We start from the raw sequence: 26,430 nt of genomic DNA on the forward strand, positions 1-26,430 counted from the left end.
CGAAGAATATTATTCACTCTCTAACGTTACTCTTCAGTATTCTTCAGAACTCTAACTCTCGCTACTTAGCTTCTCGTTTTCAACATTTGTCCTCATATCACGCAATAGATACTCGCTTACAGCACCGTATTACGACAGTCTAGTACATACAGTACAGTCACGAAGCTTGAGGTGATTTTTTGCATTTCTCGCGATACAATGCTCCAAGCGGTTAGCAAATGAGAGTACTAGCAACAATAGATTGTGCGATAGTAGCGATCCTAGTGGCTAGCAACTAAAGTTCAACTGTCATTGGATGCATATTCCCTACGTATTGAGCTTCGTGACTGTATGTACTAGACTGGTATCACACTGTTCATTCCTAAACACAGAACATCCTCCTACTCTTCATCTTTCATTGTGTCTGCAGCTCATCTGTGGAATATTCTACCACAGCATGTAGAGACTGTCGGAAATTATCAAGATTAAAAAATAAACTAAAGTTTCATTTCTTCAATTCAAATTCTCTTCCATTATAAGCCCTTTTCCCTGCGACAGTTTTATACATAATACATATCTTTTCCTTCCTTTTTTCATCAACACTTAGTCTCTGGATCACCAGATGAATTTATTATCATAGCCTTTTTATTGTGGCTTTTATTTAAATTTCATTTATTATTATTATTATTATTATTATTATTATTATTATTATTATTATTATTATTATTATTATTATTATTTTATAACATTACATTTGTTGTATTCTTCCCTACGTTTTCCCTCTTAACTATTTCTACTAACTGAGTTGCTTATGTTACATTCCAGTCATTGGATCTGTATTTTACTTTTATTTTCTTATTAGCCTATGGTTTTATTTTCATTTTTGTGTATTGTCAAGGCTGGAGAGGAATGCGTGGTGTGGCGAACGGTGGGGCAGACTTGGTCATGCAGCACAGTCGTTACGCAATCCCATTGCGGGTGCACAAAAATACTAGTCTATTTGTAACTGAATATATATTAAGGTAGCCATGTACCCATGATATGAAAATCTACAGTTCCTTATCAGTCTTGCACCAAATTTTACTGACAAGGGAACTGTTAGCTCATGTTTAAATCTCCCCCCCCCCCAAACTGCGCACATCGTTGGATATCCACAGCAGACACCGAATAAAAAGCAACCGTTCATACTAACTGTAAGTTTAAAGTTGTGAAATGAATGAAAGATTATATAAAAACTGAGTACCCCTAAGAGCGGGTGGATACAGTTTATTCTACTAGCAAAGCGTGTTCAGAACACAAGGCCATTTCACATGACAAGTGAGAAAAGAAGCATTTACGTCGGATGGTACATCAACTAGTCTCTACAAGTATGCGCAGTAGTTTCTTAATGCAACATTCCAAGTAAGTTTTCGCACCCTTATAGTTAGTATAGGCTTGTGTCCTGCAATGTTCGAACATGAGATAAGCAACTAAGAAATTACAAATTTCGTCTTATTTCATATGAAAAACTAATCGCAAGATCTGTGCTAAAATCCTTCAGCGGTTAAAATATAATGGGGTAGGTGCGGAGAGCAGCAAATATTTTTATAACAAGGTGGAACAAACACGACAGGCCTCTTTCTTCAGAGCGAACATCGGTACATATCGAACTTCACCATACTCGACAAACTTGAACCGAATATAGCGCCTGTAATGCACGATATTATTAGGCCTATAGGCTGCTATTATTATATTTTCCTGTATTCTGTGGAGCTCTGTATATGTAGTTTGAGGGGAAATTTCGACTTGAGTTCACGAAGAGTTTCTTTGTGAGTCACTTGTTGAATAGAAAGAGTTTTATGGAAATAATTTTGACCAATATAATCAAAGAGGCAAGGGGAGGGGGGCAACAGAAATAAAGTATTCACACTTTTTAGTGAAGTGTTGTAAGTTGGTTTAATTAATCATATGTACATTTTCTGACGTTTTGTATATTCGATTCCCTAATCGTTTCAAATGGAAATCATTTTACCTTTTAGGTGCATTTCCAAATTATATGTAATACGCTTTCTTAAATCTGGCAACCTTTTCATAAGGGAAGCTTAATCTATTATTATTATTATTATTATTATTATTATTATTATTATTATATTTTTATTATTATTGTTGTTATTATTATTATTACTACTATTACTACTACTATTGTTATCATTATTATTAGTTTGTTTTGTGTTTTTGTTATATTTGTGCTGAACTGTAATTGGCCACTGGCTATTGTACAGCACATTAAATAAATAAATAAATAAATAAATAAATAAATATATCTATAGCCTATAAATGTGGGGAACGTTTGCAACTTCAAAGAGTTGGGCTATGTAGCACATAGTTCATAATAAAAATATATATTACTCTCTCTTTCTCAGTTACCGATAGCCTAATAGAAATTTAATAACGTAGTATATACTCTTTCATTACTGATGCATTCTTATTATTTGGACAGCTTCTGAAATTTTATATCGTTCAGAACATAAGATTGCTTAGTTAGCTTTAATTTGATACTTTAACGTCGTACAAGCCTAAGTTTAGTTCACTCTTTTGTTTAAATCAGAAAACGCGCACATATGCAACAAAACCAAAAGGTGACGGAATTTGAAGAAATCCCTATTATTGCGTGAAACGTCTAATTATACAGGAATAGGGGAACGGAATTAGGATAAATAAGTACAATTTCCTCTAAGATTTAAGTGTGTCCAATGAACGGAATCAATGAAGATGACGATAATAATGATGCATTAAAACAAAATATGATGATGATGCATTAAAACAAAATATGATGATGATGATGATGATGATGATGATGCATTAAAACAAAATGTATCATTAAGAAGACAAGTAAAGTACTCTTTTCAGGCACAGACAAACTGGTATACTGTAGCCTATATAAGCTCATGAGAATATCCCATAGGCCTAAATGTTGTTATTTTAAATTATTAGGGGCCACCGGGGCCGGGCCTCACCAATATTTCTTTCCCCAGCAATTTTCTTTTCGCATTTAAAATGCATAAATTTTGTGCAGAACAGTGTACTGGATTCATAATTGTTTCAGTAAATTTCATAACATGGCGCAATGTGTGTCAGTAAAAGTCAAAGATTGTCTGACACTAAAGGGCCCCACAACTTGAATCACTTTAGTGCACAAGCGAGGAATGCTATGTTCGCTATCGATGGAGATTCACGAAGTGTTACGAAGTTACGTCACGAGTATAATGCTTCTCGTTGGGGCCCGACGAGCCTGGCCCGCCTGCCGGACGGAAGCGACAGTTGCAATTATTTGCAGTGGGTTAATTCTAGAAGTGTCCGTGTGAACTTTGAATAGTGCATGCGAGCGAAATGTGAAAACATGAATAAAGTGGATTGCCTATTAAAACCTCGTTTTCTTCGTTAAAATTAGAAGATAAACCTGAAGTTAAACGTCTAGGCACACAACAACCTAATGGCTTCAGTTTTACACAGGCGGATGGTATGAAAAAGAGAACTTTTTTCAACTCGTGGTTTACAAAGAAGTCCTGGCCAACTGTAAGTGACGAAACACAAAGTTTATTTTGTTTCTATTGTCTATTGTTTGGTGGCGAGGGACTGTGGACGTCGACAGGTTGCAAAGATCGAAAATATTTAAGGGAGCGCATCAAAAAACAAGAATAAAGTGCAATACATTTAGAAAATGATTGCAAGTTTAAACTATTTGGGACAATAAATATCGCAGCACAAATTGATTCCGCGGTCAAATATTCAATCCAGAAACACAACGAACAGGTCACACACAAAAAAAGCAGACATATACTAGGAAGAGCAATTGATTCTTTAGTAGGCCTATTTTGCGGAACTCACGAATTATAACTGAGGGTTCAGAACGAAAGTCAAGGATCTGCAAATTGGGGAAATTTGTTAGACTTGTTATCTTTACTTGTCAGTCTTGAAAATGTATTGGATGAACACTTAAACAGTAGTTCTGTTTTTAAATATACTTTACACATTATACAAAATGAATTATTAGATAGTATGTATGATGTATACATCGAAGATCTGAAACAGAACATTAATTCTACAGATTTTGTTGTTGTGCAGGCTGACGAAACAACAGACATAACCTGCAAAAGCCAATTTGTTATTATTTTGAGATATATAAAAGGTTGTAAACTTGTGGAAAGGTTTCTTTCTTTCGAAGAGGTAAACAACCTCACGGCTAACGGTCTGAGCGAGGTTCTAAAACAAAGTCTACAACCTTTCAATTTAGAAAATAAACTCATAGCTCAAGCATATGATGGTGCTGCAGTAGTGAGTGCTAGTTTTAGTTGTATTGTGCTGAAATAATTTTTAAGCAGAAACAATTAACTAAAATGAAATAAAAAAATCTTGGTGCATTATTTAACGTATACCGCAAAATTTTTTAAATATCTGGCCCCACCAACAAAAATGATCACGAGCTGCCACTGGTTATTTATATGTGAGCAATCCGAAGCCTATCTTCCTATAGTTACGCATGTGCTTCTCGGCCCAGAGTACACAGGGGACTTTGGATGTAACTGTGTGCACCTGGATAATTGCTGGCTGACACGTCCACGAGGTGGGAGGGGGGGGGCGGTAACACTATTTATTTGTAGTGACCAAGTCAAACCAGGGAACGGGTATGAGTGGAATAATCCTATCTAGCATTAATATAATCGAACAACAGATGGGCAGCTTGGCGCCGGTGGCAGCCCTGCCATTAGGATTGGGTGCGGTGTGCTTGTAACTCGCTCACCTGAAATTATAACAATTTACGAACGAATCGGAAAGGAATGGTCTCGGAACTCAACTAAAAAGCTTTGATCGTCAACAGGGTGAGGGGAGGAAATTCGTTGCCGCCCTGTGCTCCACTGAGTAGGAAGAAGAAGAAGAAGAAGAAGAAGAAGAAGAAGAAGAAGAAGAAGAAGATACACATGTATTGTGGACGCGTCTGTGTCACGTCTATGTCAAATCACAACTGAATAAAATTATTTTATTTTAATATATTGCAATCCCAAATGGATTACAATACACTCTTCCAAGAATGTTAAGTATTGTTTGTTGTTGTTTAGTCAACTGTCCGAAGACAGGTCTGAACCTCACAAGTGATACCAAGAAGGCACCACCTATGAGGCAACTAGGCCAGGAGATAATGGGGTAGGGTGGCCAGTTCCTTTCCCTCTCCATTGTATACATCGCACACTAGCTACATGATACACTAGTCAGACTTCAGATGCAAACAAAAAATTATTCTTTCTGTGACTCATATCAAGCGAGATGTACTGCCTGATAATAGTGGTACATATCAGCCAGAACCTCAATCAGAGGAGTACATAATAAATGGTAGACTCGTTCACATTCTTCGGTTTATCGGATGTGACGTAAGCATTCCCATGGTGACCAATGTAAATTCCGTTGCACTAAATCTTTCCATTTTTTCTATTATTGTGGGTCACAATATTGTTTGTAAACTGCTGTATATACTTTTTGAAAACCAGATAAAAACAAGGAATCGAGAAACAAGATATCTTTAAATATACTATACTGTAATTTTGGCCAACATTGACATTAAATGATAGACTGGGCTATATAACTTCTCTTTATGCCTGAAAACATAGCAGTAGGTTAGGGTTACCATCCGTCCGGCAAAAGGAGAACATGTCCTTTTTTTAATCATTTTATCCTCTCCGGCAGGCATTTAAAAAAATTCTGAAATGTCCGGCATTTCGCATTGCAACTAGAATTAATATTAATATTTAATAATATGCGATATTATGCATAGAATATCTAAACAAATGGTGAAAACATATTAAAGAATTTAACTGCTATTGACATGAATTTAATTCTTACACTCTAAAAATGTCATTTTATGATTCTAAGCTATTTTATCAATTTTATTCTGCAATGTACAAAAATATGTCAATCAAGTTAATCTGGACAAAGATTTAAGTTTAGATAAACAATGGTGCAAATTCTTCAATTCCAATAGTTCTGCGAGCACTGAAACTTTCTCAGAACTCTTAAAAATATGTCAATTCTATTTATTTATCCCAAGTCACAATGAAAGTGCTGAGAGAGTATTTTCCCTAATACCTGCTCAGTGGAAAAAAGAACGAAATCCCATGCTAACAGTGACAGTCAGAGGTATCATCATGGTGAAATACAATTTCAAGGACATGTCCTGTGAACAGTTCCATAGTTATTTGTTACAAGATATAAGTCCCTTCAGGCCCTTGTGCACAAAGTGGGCTCCATCGATAAGTAGGGTACAGATGTAATACTGATCCAGCAACTAGTGAGAAAACTAACTAAGGTGGGCCATTGTTTTTATCTTTTATTTTCTCCATACCAATTTTTAAAAAATCCTCCTTTTTTCAGCAATGTCCTCTTATAGAATTTCTTCTCATGGTAACCCTACAGTAGGCCCATCCTTTAAACATTTCGAGGAATGAAACAACAGGGACTGCAGTAAACTTCAATACCTCCCTAATGGATGTCTTAGGTAGAAATCACTTCAAGAAAAGCGACAGTTTCGATTGAACAGAACAGATAATCATATCATATTAGCATGACGCAAGTATGGCATTTCATTTAATGAAATTATAAGAAAAATACCCTGTACATGTCTATTTTCCAGAATGAGAGAGAGATCTACGGCGAAAAACTGATCTTTGTTATATTTTACACAACCGAACTGAAAACGTTAATATCTTTTGAACTGGCATCATGAACATAATAAATTTAGCGAAAACCTACTGTTGCATTATGTAACTTTTCACGTCTCTGAAAATCAAGCTAATAACAATGTGTTATAATCCTCAATTTGCACGCCAGTGTCCAACTTCTTGTCGTGCGTGTGGGTGTTATTGTATTTCTGGACCTCCCTGTGCCCGACTGACCGTCGACTGGAGCAAAGAGGGGGCGGAGGTGCAGAGCTTTACGACATCTGCAAGCTCAACTGCGAGGTCACCGTCAGTCCCAGATTCCAGCGCGCCTAAATGCCTGTCACATGAAACCTGACTGATATGCGTCTGAATGCTAGATCACAAGATTGATCAGATGTGAAGCCACTGGTATGTAAATGTGGATTCTGATATGCAGGCTTCGCATTTTTGTCACACTGAATTTATCGAAAAATATAGCCTTGTACAGAGGGAGTTCAAATGTCTGGCGCTCACTGCATAAGTGGCAGTATAATACGCCTAAGGTAAATGTAAATAATGGAGCATATCATAACAACACTGCAACTTAATTTTAATGGTTTGCACAACCGAAACGTTTTGAACAAATATGTTTGTCCCTCCATTGACTACAATTGCATTTCAAAATTAATAATCTGTTAATAAATAGGCCTATACATATTATATACAAACGATAACTTACATCTATTTACTAAAATAACTACTATTACAATGACAAAAAATATACATTCTGAGATTACCTAACTGAAACCTTTTCCAGTTGTCACTTATCATCATTAAGCACAAATCGCAGAAAAACTGCGATTGGTCATAATTAGAATCTGCATCTCTTGCAGCAAGAAATGATTGCAAAAGTTCCGTATTTACTAGTAAATTTTAATACCTCGTCGTCTTTCTACCTTCAGTTCCACTTTGCACACTTTACAGCATATGTTATCATTCCTTACACAAAAATAATAATTTCCAAATTCCGACATAAACAACTGCAGTGTAGACATTGGTGGCGCCATTTGTCTCCTGGGGTACCTCTACTATAACTGAACGGGATCACAAAGAACTCATCGACATACAAACAAACGCAACAACGTGCAACCACAAGTCAGAACTCATAGAGGTCTTCTAACCTTTTCGTGCCTTTAACCAGGACGAATAGATGGAATAGTGTACGCACTCAGCGAGTTTACACGGGTCCGCCGCAACGCGGCGCTTCTATCGCGAAACTCCTGACTTGGAGGAAGTTCACAGTTCTTGTTACGCTAAATGTAGTCCTTATTAAAAGCAAATTTCTACCATTTAACCCGTCTATTCGTAACTTTAGGAATACCTGCATAGTCCCTTATTCAAAATTAATAGCCTTCTCTCAGTTAACACTATTATGAACGTTCGTAACAGAAAATACAATGGGATCTGAAACGCTATGAAAGCGATAAGTTCAGTATTTAACAAGTTGCGAATTCAGGGACAGAAACTCTACAAAATGTTAAATAAAACTAGAGTTGAAAGATATTTTACGTGCTTATAAATTAATTAAATTACTCACCATATTAATGATTAGTTGCCTGCTACCTTCGAGAGTTTGCGAGATGACTTGGCGGATTTACGAGCTTGCAATTCTCTTCGGATTTCCTTTGTCCTGAAGAAGAATCGGCACTTTTAGTAGTGGTAAACCAATTTAGGAATAATATCCATGATGTGTTCTCTGCAACAACCTGCTCCCGAAGACTGGATCGTAAGAGCGTCAATAGTGTCAAGATAGTCATAGAAGATATCACCCCACATTGCACTCGCTGAGCTAATCTTTTCTTTAATTTTCAATTCTGTTTGAAGATGTACGTCGTACACAGCTTGGAAGGGATGGGTTAAAAAACTGACGTTTCTACCGGATCCGTAGTCCTTGATTTGGGTGAGAGCTGCACATTACTTTTCTGTCGAAGGGAATGGACACAGAGAGTACACGCAATGAACTTAGAGGAATGATTTACGACATAACCTGCCACATGATACACTAAACATCTGTCAATCAACACGGCAGGAGTGATATTTACTAACTCGGGCACAGCACTTTCCCAGCCTTGACCATGCATTTCTTCACAAAGAACAATTTTCTCTTTTATACAAGTTTCTACAGACTTCTTAACTGCCTTGTTACGTAATTCCGCATTTCGCGCTAATGTTCGCATTTGGTTCACAAAAGATGTGAGTAGTTTATCACTTTTCGGTTCACAGTTTCCTGCAATGTTAAGGACCTGCTTTGGAGGGACATAAATACATTGTAATAAATGCATATGGAGGAAATCTATAGTCGAAGGATGTTCATCTGAACTGAATGAACGTAAAATTCCGAAGTGACGTTCCAAGGGGTCTTGGGTGAGTTTCCCTGTTAGGACGTATTTGTATCCTTTGCTCCAGAGCCATTCACTCATTTCTAAGGTACTCTGCAAGGTTACTACTAAAGACTCCATTGTTATACCAGAAGCAAATGTGTCGGTTGTAGTTCTGAGACATTGAAGAAAATCAATAAGGAATTTGTGGTTAGAAGAGTCTTTATAAAGAGCCTTAGCAGGAGTGTGTGAATTTAATGCGTCGGCAATGCAGTTTAAATGCCTTGTAAATTCTTCAGTGTCCTCACTGCCCTCGAAACCCGATGACACTACTTCACGATAAAATTTGAGACCTTTGGTGACACTGTCACTGAAGAGTTGGAACGCAAGTCTGGCATTCATTCTCTGAAAGGACGAAGGATCTAGATGAGCTTGGACAAACCCTAAGACCGGCACTTCCAGATAAATCTTCCTCAAAAAGTCTCCTATAAAAACTGAAATTGATGTTTTTCTCCTTGTAAGAGAGTTCGACTTTATCATGGAAATAATTTCTTATGCATTTCAATATGTGCACAAAATCTGAGAATGCCCATATCTTCCTTTTTTCGTCGGACGGATTAGGAATATAGCATTGTGCTGGAAATTTTTTTCCATTGATTTCTAAAGATTTCCAGGCCTTTTTATTTGTTTGACTGCCATCACATGTGAAACCGACTACTCTCGTCCCAACTGCTTCTAATTGTAGTGTAACTTGAATAAGAATTTTAACAAGAATATCACCTGGAGTAGCGTTTCCGCTAGCGTAAATAGCAATTGGTTGAATCCAATCTTGCATAAATGGCACAAACATAAATACTAGTGCATGATTGGCTAATTGCTTCTTTTGGACATCAGTCGTGAGATCTCCGAAATCAACAAATCCGTCCACTTTAAGGGAAGAGTTATTAAAGTGAATTTCTTCTCAGAGTTTGAATATTACCACTCTGTAACATTTATTTTCATCTATTTCATCTTTATAGAAATCTGAAATAGCACTCAAGGAATGTGGATTTACATCATATGGACACTTAAGTCCTCGGAAAAGTTTTCTTAAATGCTTTTGTGAGGGAAGAGGCAGCAAATCATGTCGCAAACAATGTCTGTACCCTTTTGGTGATTTTATTCTAAACAGCAAACTCTCCAAAATAAAGTTAGCACTATATCTCATTCCACTGGGATTTTTGAGTCCACATTTCTTTATCATTATATCTATAATCATTTTTTGCTTCTTAATAAGGAATTTACTACCTCTGTCCTCAATTTTTTTACATTTTAACTGCTTTTCTATTAAACAAATTCTGGCTTTCGCCGAGGACAGACTGAATTTAGCCCTTGTGTACCTTCGATTCAAATTTTTAAGTTGCTTCTTCAAATGTAATATTTTATCAGCATGACAACTATCTTGAATTTGAATCTTATTATCTTTATTACTGCTAGACTGACCTTGAACGTCAATTTGATCCGCGGTTATTGTTGGATCTCCATCATAAATGTCTGCATTCTTCTTTCTTCTTTTCCCTGCGGGTTCACCATTCTTCTGTCTCGTGGGTGATTTCCGATGTTTTACCTGACTTGATAAATATTTCGGTAAATTATGGAAAATGTGAGGCACAGCTCCTGGTTTTAATTTCCAACGCACTCGCGGTATTTCTGCCTTTTGACCTTTAATAATGAAACAGTCTGATTTTATAATCATATCTTCGGAAAAATGCACATCACAAATACGGTTATTTACCGAAAGCTGCCTATCTTTACGCGGAATCGCTCTGGCCCATTTCCCAAACTCATCTTTTTCTTTGGGAGGTGAAAAAAAATGTCTTTTATCACTATTTCTACCGTATCCCGGTCTACAAACCGGAGCAAAACAGTACGGCATTTTTGCAATTATTTTGTAAACCACCACACAATATTCTTTTGTCACTGGTTAATTCAAAGCACAACAAATTGAAAACTTCCACACAACCCCAAACAACAAAGCATACTAACAACCCCTAGCAACTTTCATCATTAAACGCGGGAGAAATTGTATTGTCGAGGTGTCTGACCTCTGACAAACGATGGAGTATAGCGATCGAAGCGCCACTAGTTCTCAGGTCCGCCAAAGACAATGAGAGAACATAGAAGTGCGTATACTATTCCTTCTATTCGTCCTGCTTTAACTGATGTAATTAATGTACCAGGAGAAACTACTCCATCCAATATAGCTCTCGTGACAAACTTGCGAAAACTGCTGATATGCATCTAAATGCTATATGAAATGGTTGAGCAGATATGAACTATGTTGTAGGCCTACCACAGTCGCTGCTGGTATACATCTGAACGCTAAGTCATATGGTTGACCACGGTGTAGGGCAAATCACTTAGCTCTCTTGGCCCATTGTGCACCTTAAACTGAAGCATTCCCAAACCACATTAGCCGACAACATTAAGATTCGCTGAGTTTACAGTTGCGAGCAGGCAACCCTTCTCGTCCCCACACCAGCATCTTCTCCGCATTACCAGCCGGAATGTGAATACGAGGCACATAAACTCTAAAGTTATGTGCACACAAACTGTTAGTGAGATGTGAAGCCGCTGGGTATAACAGTGGATGATGATATGCATCTGAATGTTAGATCAAACTGTCAGTGAGATGTGAAGCTACTGAGATATGACAGTGGATGAAGATATGCATCTGAATGCTAGATCAAACTGTTAGTGAGATGTGAAGGCACTGAGATATGACAGTGGATGATGATATGCATCTGAATGTTAGATCAAACTGTTAGTGAGATGTAAAGCCGATGGGATATGACGGTGAAAGATGATATGCATCCGAATGCTACATAAAACTGTTAGTGAGATGTGAAGCCACTGAGATATGACAGTGGATGATGATATGCATCCGAATGCTAGATCAAACTGTTAGTGAGATGTGAAGCCACTGAGATATGGCAGTGGATGATGATATGCATCTGAAAGCTACATCAAACTGTTAGTAAGATGTGAAGCCACTGGGATATGACAGTGGATGATGATATGCATCTGAATGATAGATCAAACTGTTAGTGAGATGTGAAGCCACTGAGATATGACAGTGGATGATGATATGCATCTGAATGCTAGATCGAACTGTTAGTAAGATGTGAAGCCACTGGGATATGACAGTGGATGATGATATGCATCTGAATGCTAGATAAAACTGTTAATGAGATGTGAAGCTACTGAGATATGACAGTGGATGAAGATATGCATCCGAATGCTAGATCAAACTGTTAGTGAGATGTGAAGGCACTGAGATATGACAGTGGATGATGATATGCATCTGAATGATAGATCAAACTATTAGCAAGATGTGAAGCCACTGGGCTATAACAGTGGATGATGATATGCATCTGAATGATAGATCAAACTATTAGCAAGATGTGAAGCCACTGGGATATGACAGTGGATGATGATATGCATCTGAATGATAGATCAAACTATTAGCAAGATGTGAAGCCACAGGGATATGACAGTGGATGATGATATGCATCTGAATGATAGATCAAACTATTAGCAAGATGTGAAGCCACTGGGATATGACAGTGGATGATGATACTGTTAGTGAGACATGAAGTCATTGACATATGATAATGGATGATGATATGCATCTGAATGCTAGAGAAACTGTTAGTGAGATTTGAAGCCACTGAGATGTGTCTGTGGATGGTGATATGCATCTAAACGCTAGATCAAACTGCTAGTGAATTCTGAAGCGGCTGGGATGACAGTGGATGGTGATATGCATCTGAATGCTAGATCGAACTGTTAGTGAGACGTGAAGCTCTCAGTGAATGATGATACTGGTATGTATCTGAATGCTAGATAACACTGTTATATGTGAAGCCACTGATATATGTATGACAATGGATGCTGATATGACCCTGAAGGTATTGGTCAGATGTGATTCTGTTGGTGTATGACAATGGATGCTGACACTGCGTCTGAATTGTAGGTTAGTCAGATATAAGGCCTGTGGTACATGGAGTTGATGCTTACATTGCATACATACGAACGTATACGGATAATGCATTCCAATATCACGTCAAGTGTCTGGTTACATAAAAAGCCAGTGTGAATGAATGCGACAGTGCATTTCAATACTACGTTAAGTGTTTGTCAGATGTTATACCACTGTTATGTGGTAACAGTGGTAATGAAAACGGTAAGATGTAAAGCTACTGGTTTATGGTGATGTGAGGATGATTATTATATGCATTCATTTACCTAGGTATACAAGCTTTAACATCTATGGTCATATCGCGTGTTTGGGATATTTGGATACATCAGTAGGCCATAGACTATTGTTGAGTTTTTGTTTCCACTGTCGTGTGTTATAGATGACTTATGTTCATGTAGTCCTAAATGATTTAGATTTTGTTTTAATAGCCTGTTTATTATGCGTGAAGAATCATGCATGGTAGGCTATATAAACTTTCGACATGGAAACCATAAAAAAAACCCAGTCCGATTGGCCAGCCACGAGTTTGAACCTGGTACCTCCCGTATGCAAGACTTACAATCTTAGTATCTGAGCTACCTCTCTCGGTAAAGAAGGATGGTTGTTGTTCTCGTCTACAAATTACTGATTAACTTTAAATTTATTTTATTATTATTATTATTATTATTATTATTATTATTATTATTATTATTATTATTATTATTATTATTATTATTGTTATAGTTATGGATAAAAATTAAAGAAAGGATCATGAATAACTTCCGAATGAAAGAACAGAAAAGTTTTTTTTCAACATGTCAGATACTTACTCGTATACCTTCTTGAAAGAGTTGGAATCATCAACGTTATCATTTGCATGTCTGAGATGCACTAGATTCTTGCACAAAACATTCGCTTACTTTTCCAAGTCCAGACTGATGTTAGTGTCAAAGCCATAAAACGAAATAAATGAAAAGAAAAATATTTTCTTTCTTTATATACAATTATTGAAATTAATATTTCAAATCGCAACAAAGTTCCACTCATTATGTAGGGAAAAGTTGCCTAATTGCGTGATAGTTTTTTTCACTGAATGTCACGGGATTGCGTATCTTGCTAGGAAGTTCACCGGTGCCTCAAAAGTAGACGAAAGATGCACTATTTCGAGAAATATGTCTGGCGCTATTGTCGAACAGTAAAGCTTTGACTGACATTCAATTTAAAAAAGTATCATGGGATTAGGAGTATCACGGAATTAGGCAACTTTACCCTACAGTATGTATATGAGAAATGTGTAGTGTTGTGAACTATGTCCAGACGACCTTCGTAGTAATATTTAGCGTCTCTATCGATCATGATGAAAGGTGAGTCGCCTGCACTTTCCTTATAGGAAGTTACACAATATCGCACATTAATAATCCACTTAACCTCTGATTGAGATTCTGGCTGATATGTGCATCTCTTATCAGGCAGTACATCTCACTTGACGATATGTGTCAGAGGAAGAACAATTGTTTATATACATCTGAAGTCTGAGTAGTGTAATAGTAGTAGTTTATTGATATTTCTGGCTTTTAGCCAGAGGCCGTTTTAGGGTCTTATACGCGCAGGATGCCATTGTACATAAATAACAATAAAAAAAATATATATACACATATGAGACTATTTCTGGCATAAGTGCCAGTAGGTGTAGTGTAATATGTAGCTAGTTGGCGATGTAAGCATTGGAGGGTAAAAGGAACTGGCTATCCTACACCATCATCTCCTGGCCTAGTTGCCTCATGAGTGATGCTTTGTTGGTGTCACTTGTGGGATCCAGATCTGTCTTCGGACAGTTGACTAAACAACAACAATAATAATCAATTCTGTAAGTGTATTGCCCATACTGAGATATGACATGAAAAAAGAGAATAGCTAGTGTCTCTGACACCCTAGCTCGGCAGATTAAAACTTGCAGTCTATGATGGCAATGTTGCGATTTCGAGTGTCACGCCATGCATCGTGTTTTGATGTAGGAACCACGGTATATTTCACAAACTTATTCCTCACTGATTTTATAACATTCCACACTACAGAGGTTGTTTCCGATCTCTGATAACGAATTTGAATGACGTCATGTGCGTCAGGAATCACACCGACAGCTGAATTGCGGCGAGAGATGACAGACCAGTAGTGAGTGATTTCATAATCAGAGTGCACGGTGTATCACAGTAGCAATGCCTAAGTAAAATCGAGCCTTTTTTTGGAGGGGTACATAACAACTCTTTCCGATGCCAAGTACAGTTACGTGAAAATCATAGGAGCCTGCAAAAAACCTGGTTTCGTTATTTCCAAGAAAGGCATCTTGTGTGTACCTATTAAGACTGGCAAAGCTCGGATAGGATTAATTCCAGACTGGAAAAAGCAAACAAATCCACCCCCCCCCCCCGTCACAAGTCGTCGCACCCCACGAGATGATACAAATTAATTCCATCCGCACTTCGATCTCGCTTCTGTAGGTTGCTTGGATGAAACCAGTTTCACAGCTGCTGTTAACGAAAATAAATTTTAGAATCCGCCGAAATCGAACTCTGGACCATGAAGCTTCGGATATCAAAATCGTGGAGGGAGTTAACTTGGGATATAAAGTAAAATGAATCTTTTGAAAAATAAAGTCAGTTTCTGTCTGGCACTTTTGCAATTCACTGCGGGCTAAAGCAAGGAGATGCACTATCACTTTTATTTTTTAACTTTGCCCTAGAATATACCATTAGGAAAGTTCAGGAAAACAGAGAGGGTTTATGCGGATGACGTGAATATGTTACGAAAAAATACACAGAGTATTAGGGAAAACACGGAAATTTTACTTGAAGCAAGTAAGGAGATAGGTTTTAGAGTAAATCCCCAAAAGACAAAGTATATGATTATGTCTCGTGACCAGAACATATGAAAATATAAAAATTGGAATTTTATCCATTGAAAAGGTGCAAAAGTTCAAATATCTTAGAGCAACAGTAAATACATATATAAATGACACTCGGAAGGAAATTAAACGTAGAATAAATATGGCAAATGCCTGTTATTATTCTGTTGAGAAGCTATTGTCATTCAGTCTGCTATAAAAAAAACTGCAAGTTAGAATTTATAAAACAGTTATAGCCTATTATCAGTTGTTCTGTACAGTTGTGGAACTTGGACTCTCACTTCGAGAGAGCAACAGATGTTAAGGTTGTTCGAGAATAAGGTGTTTAGAAAAATATTTGGGGCTAAGAGGGATGAAGTTACAGGAGAATGGAGAAAGTTACACAACGCAGAACTGCAGGCATCACCTGACATAATACTTACTTACTTACTTACTTACTTACTTACTTACTTACTTACTTACTTACTGGCTTTTAAGGAACCCGGCGGTTCATTTCCGCCCTCACATAAGCCCGCCATTGGTCCCTATCCTGAGCAAGATTAATCCACTCTCTATCATCATATCCCACCTCCCTCAAATCCATTTTAATATTATCTTCCCATCTATGTCTCGGCCTCCCCAAAGGTCTTTTTCCCTCTGGCCTCCCAACTAACACTCTATATGCATTTTTGGATTCGCCCATACGTGCTACATGCCCTGCCCATCTCAACCGTCTGGATTTAATGTTCCTAATTATGCCAGGTGAAGAATACAATGCGTGCAGTTCTGTGTTGTGTAACTTTCTCCATTCTCCTGTAACTTCATCCCTCTTAGCCCCAAATATTTTCCTAAGCACCTGACATAATTAGGAATATTAAATCTAGACGTTTGAGATGGGCAGGGCATGTAGTAGGTATGGGCGAATCCAGAAATGTATATAGAGTGTTAGTTGGGAGACCGGAGGGAAAAAGACCTTTGAGGAGGCCGAGACGTAGATAATATTGAAATGGATTTGAGGGAGGTGGGATATAATGATAGGGATTGGATTAATCTTGCTCAGGATAGGGACAGATCGCGGACTTATGTGAGGACTGCAATGAACGTCCGGATTTTCTGAAAGCCATTTGTAATCACTCAAACTAGCATTATTTTCACACCAACATTTAACTAAGTATGTGCATATAAAAATACTGTAAATGTCTATTTAAGAGTGTGCTATACAATCTGAATAAATTACAATTTACGCCAACGCAACGGTGCGTCGTTCAAGTAGGCCCTATGTGTATTTATAGGCAAAATTGGCATTAGACATTATAGTAATGAGAATTATGGTAAGAATTTACTGAAAAGATCTTATAGTTTTCAAATCATGGACACTGTAAGGATGATGAAACAAAATCGCATTACTTTCGTACCGGTACGCAAATCTCAGCAGTTACACATGGAACTGTGGAGAAAGCACAAGAACTAGCCTAATAAGACGAAAATGGAAAAGAATGGATTCGAGTCCTGCTCCGGTATGGTTGATTGCTTGATTGATTCTTTCTCGAGGTTTTCTCAACTGTAAGACGAATACCAGGAAATTCCGCGGCAAATCTTCGGTCTCATCTCGCCAAAATATCAACTCCCTTCCAAAAATAATTCCACAGATGCTACATAACTAATGGGAAACACCAGATTTCACATAATATGTTATGCGGATGACGTGGCCATCTTTTCAGAAATGGAGGATGGCCTACAAATGTTGCTGCATTACTTCAACACAACTGCTAAAAATATCATATGAAAAGTAATATGAATAAAACCAAACGTATGACGATTTTCAAAGAACCAATGAGATGCAAATTAGAAGTGTAAGGAAAAATTATTGAACAGGTTGTTGTTGTTGTTGTTGTTTAGTCAACTGTCCGAAGACAGGTTTGAATCTCATAAATAACACCGATATGATATGATATGATATGATGTGATATGATATGATATGATATGATATGATATGATATGATATGATATGATATGATATGATATGATATATGATATGATATGATATGATATGATATGATATGATATGATATGATATGATATGATATGATATGATATGATATGATATGATATATTATATTTTATTCCATCAGCTTACATCGATCGTGATGGCCCTTCACATTTCTGTATATAGTGCCATCACTTCCTTGGATATATATTCTGCTTACGCTTTTTTAAACATTCGGCTATTACCCTAGATCATATATGTAACAGATAGGTCATCACTATGTTAAAATCGTTTGCACTTTGAAGAGAACAACCGCCAGGATCGCCATCCGTCCGCCGTAAACGAACACGAGATGACAGTACAGTCGCTAATGCAATTCAAATGGGAATTATGACGTGACTCCTTATGTAACAACATTGATGGCAGCGTAGTAAACCTGACAAAAGTTTTTAACGCCAACGCCTATAGGGGAGAGTCGGGTAGTATCGGACATCGGGTAATATCGGACAGTGCGTTTCTTTCATCTACCACCATATGGTAGTACCTGAATGACATGGTTACGTTTCTCTATGCGACATCACAGAAACGTAACCATGTCAATCAGGTACTATCATCGTGTGGTAGATGAAAGAAACTCACTGTCCGATATTACCCGATGTCCGATACTACCCGACTCTCCCCTAAGGCCGACCTATCTGGGGTATATATGATCTAGGCTATTACATATAAATGACCTTGACCACTTTTCTATCACGTCTCTCCCCTCTGTTTCCCTCCCTTCTTTTTCTAGTTACCCTTCCCTTTCCTAGTTATCTATCTTATTCTTACTAATCTCATTTAACTAAACAATCACTTATCTCAATTCCTTATTAATTGTTCCCAACATTGTTTACATTAAGTTGAACTCTTCCATAGCTGTCACCTTATTTATTCACTTGAATCACTAACGTTCACTGACCACTTATTCCCACTAATCTAATCTGCATATTTTCAGACGAAATAGTTTTTACACTTTTATTATATTTCCATTCCCACTTTCGTTATTATATTTGTATCACTACTTACTTATTATCACTCTCTGGTTATTACTTGTATCTTATCCTTTTTTACTAATATTCCCTTGCTTTACCGTCTTTTTTGTCACCATCACCATTTCCACTTTATCACTTTCCTAAGTTTTGTCACTCATGCATACTATTTTCACTTTATCACTTTCCTATGTTTTGTCACTCATGCACCAACCTCTTAAGTTATAACTTTTCTGTCCCTTACTTCTTTCCACTGACATACCTCTATTCGGTGTCGCTAATGTTACTTCATCCCTTCCAGTTCTTGCAGAATGTAACACCAATAAGGCATCACTCATGAGGCAACTAGGCCAGGAGATAATGGGATAGGGTTGCCAGTTCCGTTCTCCCTCCAATGCATACATCGCCGATTAGCTACATATTCCACTAATCAGACCTCAGATGCATACAAACGATTGTTCTTCCTCTGACACATATCGTGAAGTGAGATGTACTGCCTGATAATATCAGAATTTCATTATTTAGGAGTTGTAACAGTAAGAATTTATACAAAGAAGTTACGAACAAAGCGGGCAAGGCAGCATAAATATCAGAGTGCATCAAAGATATAATTTGGCGCAACAAATATTTGACAGTCGAAAGTAAAGTAAGAGTTTCCAAAACAGCAGTTACACCAATTTTGGCATTTCAGCAGAAATAAAAGCTGAAACAGTGAAAACTAAACAAACTCTGAGCACCCGTGAAATGAACATTTTGAGGACTATTCAAGGGAAAACATTGTTTAACAAAATGCCCACTGCAGAAATTAGAGGAAACAGTAAAATTCATGACATCACTCATTTTATTAAAAACAGAAGACATTAGTTGTTGGAAGGGGAATATAGATAGAAGGGAGGCAAATCGAATGATGAGAAGAATCTTAGATGGGAAGAGAGGAAGAGGAAGAGGAAGGCTTTCTAAAAGATGGGTGGAGAGTGGACGCACATCTTCACAAGACGAAGCTTGACAGAGGAAACAAACAGGATAATTTCCTTCATCGGAAGAATAACAAGAAGCTATATAACCGCTCAGTTGATACAGGATCGTTAAATAACCGATTAAAAACAATGCTTTTATACCAAACAAAGTGTAAGTAAATGTGTACAGACCGCAGCGAATCCAACATCGGCAGTGGGAGAGCGGAATGATTTGCCGTAGGAAACAATTGCCCTTTGTTACGGGAATTTAATTGCCTATTTATTGGATTTTACATAGAGCTGTTAAACTTTCGCTTGTTTCTAAAACTCATTAACTCATTTTAAAGCCTGTTTTTGCGTGATTAAGACCCTGCCAATAAGAATGACATCAACACACATGTAGCCATAAACTGTAAAACTTTACAGTTTAGCGATAATGAGAATGCGCAGAGATGGAGATAATGACAGCAATGTTGGATAAAAATATAAAGGAAAACCAAAGTTTTCGAGAAAAAACATGACCTTTAGACAGTGGTGAATTACATATTGGAAAAGAGGGCTCTATACCGAAAATAATTATAATGAACTGTAAATAAAAGTTTCTAAGTTTCTTTCTCCCAGCTATAAGCGTTATTGCAATTTTTAGGTATCAATAATCACTGTAACATTGATCAAATAAAATACAATCATAACATAATTTAATTCAATTCTACTTAGTATAGAGTCTATAGGTCTAATGCTAAAAATTAGGGAATCCCTTTGAAAATCAGAAACACGCAAGAATGAAGAAATAAATGCAGCAAGAAATTAAGGAGACACCAAAGATAATAAAAAGAAAAGAAAAGAAAAAAAACAGAAAAAAATAAAAAGGGAAAATAAGGAAAGAGAGTAAGTAAGAAAGAAAAATTGTCTTGAACAGTGTATTTTCCTGTAGGCTACTATACTTATCTTCTCTTTTGAAAATATTTTCATATCACTATCTTGAACGTACAGCAGGACATCTCAAAAAACAGAGACAGACTTTCAGTTCTTAGTCTCATTATTTTAACATTCCTTTTTATTTTCCTTTATAGTAATTTATAACGTTTAAAATGTATAATATTTGAAGAACTACATCGCTCAGGTAAACGCCGTCGGTCTTTTACTGTTATAGATCGAACGCGACTGCCGAAGAAACAGTGTGTTTATTTATTCTGGGTCGAACGTGGGAAGATTTTGTTGCATAGTATGGACAGATAACACAGACTGAAGTGATGTGAAGGTTAAACCATTAGTATACAGCTAACTTTCATTTAACGCAGTTCAGTGGCAATGCAATACCCTACACATTACAACAGTGAAAGTGCATGGATTCAGCAGCCATTTGATTCAACAGTTCAGAATTTGATGGAAAAAAGAAACAGAAATCCGTTCATTTTTAAATAAAAACTATAGACTAGAACAATCTCCCACGAAATCGTTGAGAAAGTTGGCTTATCAAGGAGATGTATCCAAGACGTCATCTTGGAAAGCGACGAAATTGTTCGAACTAAAGACTACATATAAGACAACAGTCGTTCATAAATTGATTAAAACGAACCATGTGACTAGGGTTGAATTCTATCGATGGTAACGAAATACTGTAAATCCAGCATGTGTCTAGAAATATTTTCAAAATATGTAAAATATGCGAGAATGGCCAATGTTCCAGCACTTATTTTAATGTAAGTATATGTATGAATCGTGATATTTTATTACCGAAAATTGACACGCTGAATCACCATTAAGCGAGCTGTGACTTGCCCATGTCACTTTTGGAACTACTCCGTTCTAAGAGCAACCTGTTTCCAAGAGTACACTCGTTTATTTTGAATAAGTTAATTCTGATTTGGTGCATTGGAATTCTTCCATTTTCTAACATCCCTTTACCGGCATATCAGAGGACATTCGATTTTCATCGTCAAACAGCATTTAAAGGTGATATAAATGTAGACTGAAAATTTTCTTGAGGCTATAAAGAAGTTTTCTTTCTTTTCATTTTTAACCTTTAAGGTTTTGCTTTAAATGTCACCTGCGTGTAAAAAAAAGTCTTACAATAGATATGTAATCCACTTAACAGCAAGGAATAGTCCTGTATATTTCTTCTACGGTCACCATCTAAAGGCTTAGGCCTAGGACTTAAATATAGATCTCGGCCTACGTAACAAAATGTAGAAATAATGCTTTACATAATAATAAAGTTATTTTAGCCAAATGTTGTTCCTGTCATTACTAAATCTTCTGCCTCGTTTGTCAGCTTATTCTACATAATCAAAAAAATTTCAAAAGAAATCTTCCTACGATTCATGAAGACGATCGCCGTTATTTCTGTGTGTTTTTTTTTATTTCAAGTAAAGACGAATTAGTTTCTTTACTAAAATGGTTAGTCTATACTTCATGTTATCACTCCAGCTTAGATTTACTCGCAGATACTGAATACGAAATAAAAAATGACTAATAATTTGGGGAAATTGCTGTTTGAAAACATGTAGCCTATTTCCGCGAAAATCTCGAAAAAGACTTTTCTCAGCATAACAATTAGAGAAGAACAAAACTAACTGCCGCTCTCGCTCGCTGTGTTCGTTGCATTTCTCTTTCGAGTTTCGTCTCGTCATTCTCGTGCGCTTCGAGTCTCGCTCATCATTCTCAAAACAGCATTTGGCTGGCAAAGAAAGATTTCGTAACTTTGAATAACATATATAATTGAAATAAATAACATTATAAATGTTTAAATGAGACAAAAAGACAAAACAGAACAGTATCTTACAAGCAAACGTTCTGATGGGGGCAGATAAAAAAGTTATTTTTTTCTTCCACCATGTTAATGATGTGAAAAGAATTGCTTACACAAATTTTGGCCACTCGACCGCAATTACGAGGGCCGTAAAAAAATAAGTTCGCCAGGGGCCGTTAACAGAAAGAAAACACAATTTCATTGGACAGATTTATTGGAACAGACACAGCAATTGTTGAGCTGTTTTTCAACATGTTTTTCATCGGAATTGAGACATTTCTCATATCATGGAATCGACAGAGAGAGGTGCAGACTCAGTCAAACGCTGGTTCCGATCTGAGAACGGCTGATTTCTACGACACAAAAATTTATCCTATGACCTATGGTATGACAAATATCTCAATTCCAGTGGGGGATATGTTGACAAATAGCGCAACAATTGCTGTATCTGTTTCAATAAATATTTCTATGCAATTGTGCTTTTTCCTATACACGACCCCAGGGAAAATTGCTTTGTGGACGGCCTCGTAATTGCGGTCGAGTGGCCAAAATTTGTATAAGTACTTCTTTTGACATTATTAACACGGTGGAAGAAAAAAATTAACTTTTTTATCTGCCCCTATCAGAACGTTTGCTTCTTAGTTATCAAAATGTTCTGGTTCTATTATATATTACCTATGGTTATATAAATAGAAAAAAAAAACAATTCTCAAATAAATTTGCATTTCTAAGAAACATAAAACATAACATTAATATCTTTTTACTTGAGATTGCACACTTGATCTTAAACATATGGAAAGAAAATTCCTAGCCTTTTAATAAGGGTTTAGTAATTAAATAAAGACTAGAGAACGGATTATTATACACTGAAAGGTAGAAATGTTTCATATAGGCTACTTGATTTTTACACATATATAACAGTTGCAAAAGTAGATAAAAGTTCAGTCAGGTATAAACAATTGTGTAGATTCAAGGCTGCTTGGCTTCGGGACTTCGAGAGTCATCAATATGGAGTCTCGGAACAATCACAACCAGTCTTTACGTCAAGGACGCGACATAATACAACATTGTCGTGCGGGTTTTTGGCTTTGCGGGCGCTGTTGGTCTCGCTTTCTCGATCGTTGTTCAGCTCTAATAACAATAGGCCTACTTTGTCTTTACGTTTGGTACGATAGAAATTAAAAATTAACTCATTCTCCGAGAAAATCGCTGAAGAAAGAGAACTAATGCGGAGACTGCCATGAAAAAATATTTTCTCTTGCAAATGTTTTATGTATGTATGAGTGAGTGGAATCAGCAGGTGTCCAGTGTAAACTGAGAAGCCGACTGTGATAACAAAACATCATGTCCGTAACTACAGTTGCACAGAATGTCTCGAGTTTATCTCACGGAAAGATAAAAGTAGGCAGATTCAGAATTCCATCAAATATCTACACCCAGTTAAGGAAATCACCTTGGCACGCGGTTGATCAGCAAGCTCCGAAGCATGCATTTCATTCTAAAATTAGATATTCCTAGTCTTATAGGAACTGCCCGACGAAATTTTACATTTACAATGCGAAGATTTTTCCAGATATGGAGTCTGACATGAACTTTTCACTTCCTTTCCTGTTTTTCTGATTTCCATTCATATCCTCATTCTGCCAGCGACATTCTCGTATCTTGTGAATGAATCCTATTTCCGCGTGAATCACAGTGTAACACGACATCGACGTGACGTCACTGAACACACATTTCTGTGTATACAGATCGCTTGTCTCCGAATTTCAATATCAATGTTACTTCAAACCAATAGATTCGATTAATTTCCAACATGATCCGCTCGAAGCTGTTTAAACGGAAACGTAATCTGACACTTGTGTTACTCTCAAATCCTTACATTCCTGCACCGGTATTCTAATGTACTTTGTGATAGCAAAAATGTAGCCTTTAACATAGAGGACTGTTGATTTGATCTGTCTTACGAATTCTCAATAAGTGCTCGTAATGATATTTTACTATTTACACTTAATTTTAAGAATTTCATAACATACATATTAAATGACAACGCCGTCAATGAACTTCCCGGTTGAGAAGAATTTTGCGTTTCCAGCTTGAACTGGGACTCAGTAGCTCTAACGTTTCAGATACAGGTACTGGGCGAATAGGTTATAGAAAAACTGCAGCACGGCAACCCGACTCCCAGCCAAACTGCTTACAGACTCCGCTTACTCAGAAAGCTTGCTATCGATAATAGAGCGCACAGTATCGATAATTTGATACAACACAAAGTACATGTAAGCAATTAAAATATCATTTATTCACCAAAATGAAGAAAGGGGTTGCTGAAACTGTAGGCTATGCTTTCTTGTTCCAAACATTTGTCGAAGTGGCGCAACTCTCACAAGAGTTCTTGTTGAGAAATGTAGGCGATATTTTCTCGGATGCTATTTTTCAGTTCTTCCAGAGTATGTGGATTATTTTTGTACACTTTCACCATTTTAGAGTTTTCCAAAAATGAAAGTTAGGGAAACAGGTAAAAGGACGCTTCTTTCCTAACAGGATTCTGCAACAGCATATACAATCGACAACTGTACGGACCAACTTGATAAGAGTATTTGAGGATAGAATGATCAGCCGATCGCCCGATACTTTTTAGTTGGTTATTTTACGACGCTTTATCACCTGCTATGTTTATCTAGCGTCTGAGTGAGATGAAGGTGATAATGTTAGCGAGAGGAGTTCAGGATCCAGCGTCGAAAGTTACCCAACATTTACTTTTAACGGGTTGAGGGACAACCCCGGAGAAAACCTCAACTAGGTAACTTGTCCCAACCATAATTTGAACCAGGCTTACTAGTTCAACGATTAGACGTGCTGTTGCTTCATAGCAGTGGACTCGTCCGACATAAACCCTTAGGGTGCTATTCATAGACATTTCGCAGCACGCGCTACGAGCATACTAAGCTAGCCCCGGCTATCCACTGGTTACTTGTACAGAATTCAAATCATATCCTATCGCTAACACTGGTTTATGGATACGAAAAACGCTGATCATCCATCGAAAGCCCGCGCTAAAAATGTCTATGAATACGGCCCTTATTATCTATGTGTAATTTTAAAATACATTAGTAAGCTATACAAAAATAAACCATATAGGCCAACCCTGGAGGAACTGAAAAATAACATCCGTGAAAACATAGCCTTCATTTCTTAGCAGAAACTGCAGCGAGTGATGCGTCATTTCTTAAACAGGCGCGACAAATATTTGGAACAAGAACGCAGACAGTTTCAGCTTCTGCTTTTTTAATTTGAGTGAGTAGGCTTAAACTGTTTGTTTGTCTAATGCCAGGCCCCTTGAGCTTGTCGTTATTCGCTCCAAACGTGTTCATAGATGTCGCTAGTGCCGAGAAACGTAGACCACTTAGTTCGTCAGAGACTATGCAGAGTGCACCACAGACAGAAGATCCTCATTACACCCGTAATGAATGATGATGATGATGATGATGATGATGTTGATAATTTAATAGAGAATTGTTGGAATGTCACAGGGGAACTGGAGTATCCGTAGGAAACCACTGGATTGTCCAACACAAGTTATAAACTCAGAATGTAGGCCTATCTATAGGAATTTGAAGCCACGTCTCCTGTCTTATAAGCCCACTGCTTGTTTTAACTGCTTATAGTTAGTTATATTTCGCAGTAATAGTTTTATGGCCTGTGCAATTATCTATACTGCGCGACGTGTTACAGATGGCAAACTCTGCGTAAGAGGAGTCTGCGTGCGAGAGTCGGACTGCCGCGTTAAGTTTTCTGTACAAT

General features: G+C 37.1%; 1 protein-coding gene across 1 annotated transcript in view; it reads right to left on the reverse strand.

Annotated features, from left to right (window-relative positions):
- Nucleotides 1-26,430, reverse strand: part of Six4 — a 75,036-nt gene that overhangs the window by 38,055 nt on the left and 10,551 nt on the right. The window lies entirely within an intron of this gene.

The sequence above is a fragment of the Periplaneta americana genome, chromosome 3 (genome assembly GCF_040183065.1).
Source record: "Periplaneta americana isolate PAMFEO1 chromosome 3, P.americana_PAMFEO1_priV1, whole genome shotgun sequence".
Lineage (NCBI taxonomy): Eukaryota > Metazoa > Arthropoda > Insecta > Blattodea > Blattidae > Periplaneta > Periplaneta americana.